General features: G+C 34.2%; 1 protein-coding gene across 1 annotated transcript in view; it reads left to right on the top strand.

The window, feature by feature from the left end:
- Positions 1 to 12482, top strand: part of GBE1 (1,4-alpha-glucan branching enzyme 1) — a 253230-nt gene that overhangs the window by 130942 nt on the left and 109806 nt on the right.

Below are 12482 nucleotides of genomic sequence, written 5' to 3'. Positions count from 1 at the left end.
AATAGAGAAATACACATTGTTTTAAGTAGGCTATTTTAAAAATCCGTATCTCATGTTTTGCACTCTTAATAATATTACTGTGTTTTTTATTGCGTTTAAATGATTGTAACTATAATAACAACTAACATTTATTAGTATGTAATATAATATGTCAGGTTGGGTGCCAAGTGTTTTAGATATATTAGCTACATGTTTTATTTATCCTGAACAACAGCTCTGCTTGTATACGGTAAGTACTATTTTTACAGTCATCTAAGTCATCTAACAGATAGTAAGCTAAGGCTTAGTGTTGAACCAATTTGTTAAGATTAAACATATCTCTGATGTCTTTTGCCATCTAAATAGAAGGGTGTTTTAGGTGGTTAAATCTAGATAACAAGATATGACAAACATTTTTTTAGAAACCCAAAATACTCTCAACTTGTATCTGTTATTTATCATAAGTGAAAATATAATGAAAATGTTATCAGGCATATTAAAAGTAGCAGAGTGCCAAGTAATGTATAACTAATTTTTATAATAAGTAGTTTGGAAAGCATTTAATTAATTTTTTTGGATGTTGCATATTACATAAACATGCACATACCTGGCAAATGAGTAATGTAGAAAAATGCTTCAGCCAATACTTTGATAAAATGAAGAATTATAATTTTTCAGTACAAATTGGATGACTTTTAAATGGAGGAAATTGTTTTGCTTTACTCTTTTCTTAATATCATACACAACTGTGTATTTCGTAGCAATGTAGGAATCACTCATGCCAGATGAAGCAGCATAATATATGAGAAAAGACACAAGAGGCGAAAGCGGGTGGCAGGGTTCCAGGCCTAGCTTCACTCTGGTACAAATTAATTAATCATTCTTGTTCTCAGGCTTTTCATTTTAAGAAGGAGGCAGAGTTTGTGGCATAATACAATTCCCTCTGTAAAGGGATTTTGTATTTTTATCACATTTTTGAACATTGCTTTTTATATTATGGGTTTATAACAAGTGAAAAGCACTGTGCTACTTCTGTGATATAATCCCACTAATTACATTATTGAGTAAGTCTTGTAAAAGTTGATTGTGAACAGAATGTAAACTTAGTCAAACTCTCTGGTTTATAGTTGGGCGAATAAGAGTTAACTTTGTCCTGTAGAACTGTTAAATATTAAGAAATACATTAAATGGTTAAATTTGTATATTATAAAACAATTCTTTTGTAGAACTGTGTCTTAAAAAGAAATACATTACATCGGGTAGATTTTTGTTGTAAAATTATTCTTTATTTTATTAAAATGTACTTTTTTGTACCATAAGCTCTTGAAGTGTATTTAAATTTATCGAGTTTTTTTAAATGAAATTTATTGGGGTGACAATGGTTAGTAAAATTATGTAGATTTCAAGTGTACAATTCTATAATACATCATCTATGTATCACATTGTGTGCTCACCACCCAGAGTCAGTTTTTAGTTTTCTAAAGAAAAGGAATTATACTTAATTGTTTAAAAATATTTCTACAGAAATTAAGACATATGTAACATTTTTATTTAATCTGTAGTTTCTTTTGTTATTCAAGTAAATATTAATCTTTCTCAGGTGCTTACTTTTGGTAAATTATATGTAATATGGTTTTAGCTTATTTTTTATTATGACTATTTTTTGGCTTCATTATATCATATTGGCTTAGTCCTCTGTAAATATAGTTCCATTTAAAATATAATTCTATTATTGTAGATGTTCTATTTGGCAATATCTAAATTGTCCAATTTTTAGAGAATTAGTATTTTCTACGTAGGTTTATACTACTGGTCATGTCATGATTAAATACTATATGTAGATAAAATCCTACAAAGCTAATGTATATCACCAAATTTAAACAAATAGTTCTTACATACTTAGATTTTTTCAATATATAAAATACAAAGATTTCTAGTACTCTGAATTTTTTTCTCAATACTATGTGCAATTTATTAAAAACTATTGACAAAATTTATATTAGCCTGATAGTTGTCAGACTTTTTCTCTTACATTTTCTTCCGTCTATTCTGATTAATTATAGCATATGTGATATAACATTGCTGTATCGCAATGCTAAAGCCATTTCATAATTAGCATTCATGATTCAAGTCCCACTCTGCTCTTTTGGTTATCTGTTGCTGCTTAATAAATCAATCCCAAGTTTATTGACTTCAGACAACAGCAGTTGTTGATTTTGTTTCCATATCTACAATTTGGCCATAGCTCAGCCAGGATAGCTCTTTTCCATGTTGTGTCGGCTGGGTGGCTCCAGCAGGTAGCCAGGCAACCACTTTGAAGATGATTCACTCATATGACTGACAGTTGGTGCTGGCTGTCACCTAGGAATTCACGTATGGCCCTGGGTTAAAAGGGCCTCAGTTCCTCCCCTGTAGCCCCCTCCACAGGTTATGCAGCTATCTTACAAGGACGAAGTCCCAAAACACAGAATGCACAGGCTGGCATTTCTTATGGTCTTGACCTGGAAACTGACACAGCATCATTTGTGCTACACACTATAGATCAAGCAGTTACAGAGTCAAGGGATAGGGGACATGGAGCCCTCCTCTCAATGGAAGAAATATTACAGAATTTTAGGACTATGTTTTAAAATCCCCACATCTAATAAGTTTTGATGACATACACGGAATATGCCATTTTACAAATTATGAAGAGATGTATTGAGTATCTGTCTATGTGAGAATACTGTTTTTCTCACCTGTATTTCTGTGGTACAGAGTTATGTCTGAAATAGGGAATTTTGAGAAAAACACACTTTTCATTTAAAAAGTAGTAATGCCATTGTTGATAATTAGAAAATATAACAAGGTATACAAAATCCAACATAAAAATAATTTTTTATAAATATAAATAACATATATTGTATGTAAGTACCTTTAATCAATATCCCTTACATGCATAGATACAGAAAACCCTATGTATATATACTCTATGCATATATACATGCATATATACAGAAAACCCTTCTCTATGACCCTCTCCACAGAATAACTACTATGCCTATAATTTTGGGTTTGTTCCTTATCCAGATGAATTCAGAAACTACATTTCATATCTCATATCTTAAAATATAAGTTATTTTCCTCCCCTTCCCTTTGATATGTTGATTAATATTATACTCCATTGAAAATATATATGAAAAATCATACATGGTTTACCTAAGGCTTAAGCCTCTTCTTTGGAAACTTGTAATAATTTTCTGAAATTAGTATACTTCCTGTTTGAAAAAGAAACTGATCTTCTATACAGTCATCGTCTGTAGAGATGTTGCTGATGCTCATTTCATCCTATCTATATGTCACAAACTGTCACCATGTATAATCTCTGATTCAAGTGGCATCATCAGAGTTATCAGAATTAAATCTCTTACTCTGGGTAATAGCGGGGATCCTGACTGTGCTGTATCATTACCTGCTAGGAATAAATTTTCAATCAGGAGCTGCCCATGTTTTAATTTTCTGTCTGCTCAGCTGAACTGCCTCTAGCTCTGCTAAATTACTAATGACAGTTCATACCCGAGATTGGGTTGTCCTTTCTTTAGTTGGCAAAGAGAACTTTCTGATAAATCTGTAACCCGTAAGTTTCAGAAGTTTCTAGAGTAAGAAATAGTGAATATAATTCAGAAGTCTCAGTTTTAAGTTGTTTTGCATGTGCGTCTGGCATTATGTAAATGCACTTAATAAAACAACATAACTGCGTATTTGTTGAGCTTAATTATTTTGCTTTAAATATTACTGCAGCTTCAAATAAGTACCTTTTCTTTATTGAGTATTTCTTTTGAAGATAAGGTATTGAATCTCAAAGGACGTAGAGCTGGTACGAATTTTTTCCCTGAACTTTACATTTGGGTACCACAGCAGTATAATCTTACGCCATCAGCGGGGGTTTGTAATGTGACAGCGATTAGGCAGGAAGATGCTATGCTGTTATTCTGAGTTATTAGAGTTCCTTTCAGAAACAAAAGTGAACCCAGTTTGCTTTTTCAGTGTCATACCCACGTTGAATAAAATACCCATAGTATCTGTACAGATACTATAGTATTTGGGGCTTATTAATCATGCTAAGCCTTTTCAACAAATTAGAATGTAGAAGGAAATTCTTGGAGGTTTTCCCAGCTCAGAGTGAATATGTATTTGATCTTAAGTATGCTTATTGTATTGTGTTTCTTTTTTAGTTTTGTTAATATAGTGAATTACTTTTATTGGTTTTGAATGTTAAGCCAATCTTGCATTCTTGGAATAAACCCTCATGGACATAGGTGCTAATATTTTAAATAAGATTTTAGCATTTTTCTATATGATGTTACATCATGACCAAATCACTTCTTAATGGTGAATGTTAATCGAAGGATTATTGTGCATTAATATAGTATTAGCTAATGAGTATATGATGCCCTCATGATCAGCAAGATACTTGTAGACTAAGCATCCAGGACATGAATAGAAACCTCCAAAATTTTTATTAGTGGTTACAAAATAGGGGGGTGTATATAAAGTCCAGCATAGAAAATATAGTCAATAATGTTGCAACAACTATGTATAATGTCGGATGTGTACAAGACTAATTAAGGGGATCATTGCACAAATTATATAAATGTCTAACCACTATGCTGTAAACCTGAAACTAATATAAAATAATATTGTATGTCAACTGTAATTGAAGAAATATAATTAAAAAAATAAGAACTTTAAAGGCATGTGCTACTTTGTATTTTCTTAAAAGCATAAACAAAAAGCCACATGCCATTGGGTGAAATAATTGTTCTTTTGACTGTAATAAAATGACCACAGTAACACAGAAAATAGCCTAGAAAGGGTAAATGTGTACATCTACTTTTGAGAACAATTTGGTATTATTTGGAAAAGTCGTAGATTCTAGTAATATGCATTACTAGGTACATATGCTTGGGAAACTTCTGAACATATGCTTATTAGAAGTTTGGGGATAAAAAAACCACTCCCTTCAGACATTTTAACAATTAATTTGAAGTAACTATGTTCAAAGAAAGTTCAGCTATGCCAAAAGCATTTGGGGGAAAATACCAAGAAAGACATCCATCATTGTGATTTTATTGCCACAAATGATTTCAGTCACAAAATTGTTTTATTTACATACACATGAATCCTGGAACAGTTTTTGTCAAACTTGTAAAATTATTCCAGTTTTAGTTTGTCCTACGCCTATTAGTTATAAATACAAATGTTATTATAAATATAAATGAATTATCTTATGGTTACTTGCTAAGGTCACCTAGCTTCAGGGAAAATGAAAATATACAAGCTAAATTTCATGAAAGATGATAGATGGTAGACAGAGTTGAAAAAAAAAAGTTTACAATTTGATAGTCACAGCCATTGATCCTCTTATTTATATCTGTATATTTTAATGAGTTATTACAGCCAGGACAAGCGTTAAAACCACATGGCACAGTAATTTTAACATTAACCAGAACTTGATTATTTTATCTTTATTTTAAAATTAGTTTCTTTAAAATTAGTTTCAGTATACTTAATATATTACTAAAGTAGTAAATATATACAATTAATAAATAAGCACATATATGGAGGACTGGGCTGGAAAGTTTTTACTGATAGGGTACACAATCAAAAACGTTTACAGATCATTGAGGTAGATCATTGCTTAGTTAAATTACGGTTAGCATCACAGATTTTTTTTTAAAGAAAAATAATTTTCCAATCAATTCATTTACAAATGTATTGATTTGTTTATTTTAATAAACATATTGAGCATCTACTATATGTCATGTCTTTAGAGAGGTGATATTTTCAATATGTTTAAATGTAGCACAAATTCCCCCCAAAAATATATATGTTTCAATTTCTTTGGATAGAGTTCAGGACGTACAATATTTTTTTAACTGAAGTAATACAGCATCATTTTAGACAGACAGATACCTGTTCTACTTGCTTTATAAAAAGCAAGTGGTGCTTTTTTTTTTTTAATAAAGTATTTGCTTTATAAACGACAAATGATAGATGATTAAAAGGCAATTTTGGACACAGATTTAATAAACAGCTAACTGTTCCAAAAGGAATCAGACAGTTAAAACCAAGCAATAACCTACAGCCTATTCATTAGGAATATTAGACTCTGACAGAATGAGTATTTATACATGCTGAATGTTCCATAAAATGTCTTAATGTTTTCTTCTTTTATAGTATTTTTTTTATTTTTCTTTTTACTATTTCTCCTTTGTTTAAACCAGAACTGAATTTCAGCTTGATTGAGGAAAATGGTTAAATCTACTATGTCATAGAGAGTAGAGTTAGATTCAAAATTCCGACAGGCTAATTCTCTTTTGTCAAAGAGGTTAAGAAAGTTGCTCTATCAATCTAATCTTTCTGGATTTGAGTATGAGTAGTAGAAATATAAGTTCTCTCACAGGGTTTATGAGATTATTCAGCCTAGCAGAAAGGTTTCTATTGATGCTGAGCACAGCACAGGAAGAAGGATTTACAGTCTTTGTATAAACTTTGTTCCTGGTATTATCTGCCTCGTTTATTCCCCACAAATCTAAAATTAAGGTACATGGGGCTATCTCAAAAATATCTGGCATATATAGGTCTTACCTATCACATTCACCTTCTCAAATCTAAACTCACTCTAAAGTAGGGTAGTTCTACTTGGTAGTTTATCTTAAATTTGAAAATGTTATGCATTGCTATAGAAACAGCTTCTTTAGCTTAACACAACGGTAAATGCTTGTGACAATGGCCTGAAAGTTCCTATTCAATAATTATTCATTTAATTCTGGGAATTTTGTGTAGTCTATAATAATATGTGGGTGTTGTTTAGGACCTTTTAAAATAAGCAGGTAAAAAAAATGAAAAAAAAATCAATTTTTCTGTGTTTATTTGTATGTAACAAAACAACTCGTTTAAGTATGTCTGTTTTGTAGGGTAGGGACTAACAGTTTTGAAGTTAAGAAGAGATATTTCATGGTTTCCTAGCTCAATAATTTCCTTAGCGTTACAATGCAAGTAATCCATGTTATACTGAGAAAATTACTTTCAGAAAATACAGGTATCTCACAGTTTGGGAAGTATACGCATTTACAAGTAATACAAAAATTATCCATTTTGAGGGTTATTTTCCCCATTCATTAGATTAGTGATCAGGTATATTTTTCTCTAACTTCTGAATTTCCAATCCACATTTTGTGATGGTGAAGTATCTCTACTTGGTTATACCTTGAGTTTTTGGTCTTTTTTTTTTGCTTTCATTGTTTTTAAGGGAAGCCATCAGCCTCAGGATTTATTTTATTTTCCCCTTTCAGGTTAAAGTATATCCCCAAGCATAGACCTTTGCCTATGTAGCCTTTCAAAATTCTGTCTGCTGAAAGCATCAGTAAAACTCAAGGTCAATTTTACTTAACATTTTCTCATTGCTTTAGGAATCAAAACAGCATAATAATCAACTTTTCCAAGACTGAATGTCTGTCCCTGGTACTGTGTTCAGGATAGCAAATGAGGCTGACTAGCTGTCTGTCCCGTTGGGTTCACCTGGCACAGGTGAGGTGGTGATAATCATAATGGTTACAGTGATAACATTTATTAAGGGCCATTCATTTCAGAGGCATTAGGTACTTTACATACATTAGTAAACTTCTCTGACCACCTGACATAAAATAACTCCTCTGATTTCCTGCCATTCCTTATCGCCTGTCCCTCCCTAATTTTTCTCTATTGCATTTATCACCATGTGGCTTTCCAAAAAGGCACTTGTTTACTTTTTAATTTTAATGATATACTATTTGTTATTTAGACAGTGTATTAAATGTTGAAGTAAAGTTAATAATTTATTACTTAGAGAAAACATTGAAAATAAAGCAGTGCCTATCTTTTTCTGTCTCACAAACTTTTCAATATCAAATTTACTTGCCTGGAAAGCAACATGCAAAGTATTGATTTGGTGGGGTTACCTATTCTTTAGAACTGAGTTCAATGAAGAAAGCTACAAGAGATACTTATAGCCAAAATGATAATAATACTAGTAAATGCTGTGTATGTCTAAGCTACTAAGAAGCTGATATAAAATAGGTGGTTTTGGAATTAAATTACCTTTACTTCTCTGATCTTGAACCAAGCAGCTTAACACTTGGATCTCCTTTTCATGTATAAAGAGCTCATGGTGATAATATTATTTATGTGCCATAGGCAGTTCTTCAAACTATATAAAATAAAATGGCTGAAATTCATGGCAAACTGGAACATAGAATATTATGGAAAGTTTGGAGTTGTACTGTCAGATTTTTAGTGAAAACAGGACTCAGTTCATAAACCAGGCAGGTCACTGAGGGAAGCAGGCCAGGTAGTAAGTACTCTTGGCGACCTGGATGTACAAACAGGTCCTGCCTGAAGGGGCTGCCACTCACAGCTCGGCCTAGTGTTTCTATGTGAGAAAGTGGCCCATGCAGACACATCTGCCAGTTCTTTAAAAGAAGTCAGGAATCCACATTTTATATGAAATCACATGTTTAAATGTCTGTAGTTAATTTAAAATGTGGCAGTCACTGTGCAGACCAAAGAAACACACATGTGGGATGAATATGATCCCTGAACTTCTTGGGCTATCCCTGGATTCCTAGATGCGCCTTGGAATCCAGAGTATCAGATTCTACCAAATTTCTACAATTGAGTAGTAAATTAAGTAATGAGTCAAAGGTGATATGGACAATGATGCTTTTATGACTGAAACACAACATCATGATTCATTGTTGTTTTTTTTATTAGCAATGGAAATTTTATAAACCTAAAGCGATAATATATTACCAGTCAACAGAATTATGTTAACATCTTGATTTTAAGTAACAACCAAATCAGCAAAACGAGTGCCTTTTAAGAGCAGTCTCAGTAAAGCAAAATGTATCTATATTAAAGAAATTGACATAGTTGAAATTCAATAACTTTCATTCCTTTTAAAAGCTTGCAGCTACGTTGTAAGTAACTTCTTTAAAAAACTGTAAATGTAGTCACTGCCCTTTGGAGGTAACGTAGCGAATGGATAGGAGTCTGGTTGTAGTTGTCATCTGGGCTCCGATACTAGTTGGAGGACTTATGATCATGTGACCACACAGACATTAGTGAATCTTTCAAGTTTAATTCCCCACCCCCTGTAAAATAAGATTCTAATTGTACCTCCCTCCAGTTGTGAAGATTCAGTGACACACTTCTCCCAGTGCCTGACTTGTGGTCCCGATAATTGCCATGGTCGACATCATTACCATTTAACTGTCACAGTCACCGTGTGGGCAGATTCACCAGCCAGCCTCGTCCTCTGAAACATAATTAGAGGCAAGGACAAGGAACAGCATTTTTTTTTTTTTCCAGGAGCCAAAATGTGTGCCATCATGGCTGTGGGTCTTTCTTCGTTGTGGTCTCATGCGATTTTTTAAAAGCCCATTAAGCTCTTTTCTTGGTAGAAGCACAAAATTAAAACCGTTGTGGGAAGGACAGATCATAATCAACATCTAACAGTACTGAGAAGTTGTAGCCAAGAGCAATGGCAGACAAACCCTATCAAGGTCAGAATCCAGAACTGAAGACACAGCAGCGTGAGTGCGTCAGGCCACTCAGGTGTGGGGGCAAACAGCTCCACACACTGTAATTGTCCCTCTGGGCATCATTAGACAGCAGTACAGTGTAATAATTGATCATAATGAACATGAGGCATTAGAAAAACTTTGTCATGTTCAAAATTGTCTTTTTAAGATGCTAGGAAAAAGTACAATGTAACTTCAAAGTATTTCCATTAAAATGTTCCATTTTCAAATGTTTTCAGAACTTAGCTAAAGTTATCTGTCAACTATTTTTTTAATGAGAGTTACTGTGAAGATTTTAGTTCTGTAGACGGTGTTTCCCTCCAGTGTGGAATAAGCGAAGCATGCCTCTACTTACCATTATTTTTTAAGGTTTCAGATGTGAAAGGTATTTTATTAAACAGTTATTGAATTAACTACTCTGTTTATTTTGCATTTTAAATCAAGGGCCATCTGATACATTTTTTAGAACGGGGTTTTATGGTTCTCGCTTCTGAGGGGGAACCAGATTTTTTAGTCTCAGAATGTTTATTTTTGATCAAGTTGTTGAGTCTTTTCCAATAATGGAGTTACATGACAAATTAGTATAATGCTAAGCTGGCCTATACCAGTGCCTGGATTAAGCCAAGCAGTAAGGGCGTGCTTAGGTTTACAGTCTTGATTTTTCTGTTGCGTGGGGTCATTGATCTTGTGGCAAGGTTATGAGCACGGTGATCATACATTTATGCTTGTTGGTGGGTGCCCAATCTGCTATCGCATTTGCTTCTGATGTTTTTCTTTTTGACATAGTGTCATTATTAATAGTTGCCTTGAAATAAGCTGGCACAGGTTTGCTTGAACTGTAGATTGTCCGTCTAGCGTCTGCGATGGGCTCACCTACTGGCTTGTGTGATTACATCTGACCGGCTATCAGAAATAGCCCATCTCACTATCTTTTCGCAGTCCTTTCCAGAAGTAAGATATCTAACGTCTTCTGTAATAGAAGAGAATTTGGGTTGCTTAGTGATAAAACGAAGTGGATGAACACAGCAAACACGTTTAGGTCATAGGGGTGGCGAGGGAGCCCGTCGATGTTTGCTAGTCCCGCTGGCCAATAGGTACAGGATACTGCTGTGCTGCCAGGCTGGTGGCCAGCAGGCTCACTGAGAAAGATGGGAAATTATACGTGAGGTGTACGTAATGTAAGTGTGCAAAATAGACACCCGACAGTTCTGCTGACGAGCATGTACAACACTGTCCAAAATAAATATAATGCAAGCCACAGACTCATATGCAATTTTAAATATTCTAGTTCCCACATTCCTCTCTAAAATGGTGATTAAACAGGAGCCTACCTCGTGGAGCTGTCATGAGATTTAAAATGTAAAAAAAAATATGTAAAGTTCTTAGAACAGTTCCTGGCATATACCAAGAATTAGTTAGTTGCTTCTTATAACTTCTATGGTTTGTTCCATATCCATACTTTTTTGTGTAGCTCAAGTCATGCAAACTCTGAACATAGTGTAGTTCCCCCCTTATCTGTGGTTTCGCTTTCCGTGGTTTCAGTTACCTGAAGTCAACTGCGGTCCGAAAATATGAAATAGAAAATTCCAGAAGTAAATAATTCATCAGTTTTAAATTGTGGGTCGTTCCGAGCAGTGTGATGAAATGTCGCACCCTCCCCTGTGCTCTGTCCCATCTGGGACGTGACTCATCCCTTTGTTCAGTGTATCCATGTTGTATGCAGTCTCTACTCGTTAGTCACTTAGTAGTCGTCTTGGTTATCAGATGACTGTCATGGTATCACAGTGCTTGTGTTCAAGTGATCCATATTTTACTTCATAACAGCCCCAAAGCACAAGAGTAGTGACGCTAGCAATTCGGATATGCCAAAGAGAAGCCATAACGTGCTTCCTTTAAGTGAAAGGTGTGTATAATATGGAAAAAAAAAAAAAAAAAACAAAAACGAAAAATCCCAAACACATAGGATATATATGGTTCGGTACTATCTGCAGTTTCAGGCCTTCACTGGGGTTCTTAGAACATATTCCCAAGGATTAGGGGAGGCTACTGTATAATCAGTTCATCACCCTATAGAATGGCTGGAGTCAGCTTTCTTAAGTGCAAACTTGGTGTAGGACTCACAGGTGTAAATCATTCAGTGGGAGATGATAGCTTATAGCAGTTGTCTAAACATGAATGCTAGTAGCTCTGGTGACAATGGAGATCTAATGTCGCTGATAGTCTCTCCCACTTGAGGTTGCCTCTCCCTTATACAAATAAGGGACCCAAAGACACAGAAACAGGGTTTCGCATGCCAGTTGCGCCCTATCAAATATGGTCCCAAGTATTTCTCAGATGTTTTCCTATGGTTTCTAGGCCACTGACTGAAGGTGTGATGATGCGATATTCTGAAGAGTCTTGAGCACAAAAAGTGCCATTGTTTACTAACTAGGTGGTGAGAATTGCAATTAGCAGTAGGCAATACAAGCATATTTTCCAATTTGCAGCTATCCCTGGAAAGCCTGTGGTTGTATATGTGTGTGTATTGTGCAAAAATGCATACAAAAGTGTGTGTGTGTGTGTGTGTGTGTGTGTGTGTGTGTGTGTGTGCATGTATGTATGCCTTTGGGATAGTGGGTGGGCTAGTGACACAGAGTCCTAGCTCATTGTTTTCCCCAAGGCAGAAACTGTGGGTCATGATACATTCAATTATAACTTGTTGCTATACAAAAGAATCCAATTGTAAATTTTAAAAAAACGTATTTAAAAAGATGGCATAATTTTTATTTCTGTTTATTTTTTAATTTTTAATTAAATTAAGTTTTATTACTTTCAGGTGTACAAAAATTACATAATGATTAGACATTTATACCCCTCACAAAGTGATAACCCCACCAAGTCTATTACCCATCTGACACTGTA

This window comes from Rhinolophus ferrumequinum, chromosome 2 (genome assembly GCF_004115265.2).
Source record: "Rhinolophus ferrumequinum isolate MPI-CBG mRhiFer1 chromosome 2, mRhiFer1_v1.p, whole genome shotgun sequence".
Taxonomy (NCBI): Eukaryota; Metazoa; Chordata; class Mammalia; order Chiroptera; family Rhinolophidae; genus Rhinolophus; species Rhinolophus ferrumequinum.
This window is presented reverse-complemented; position numbering and strand designations above follow the sequence as displayed.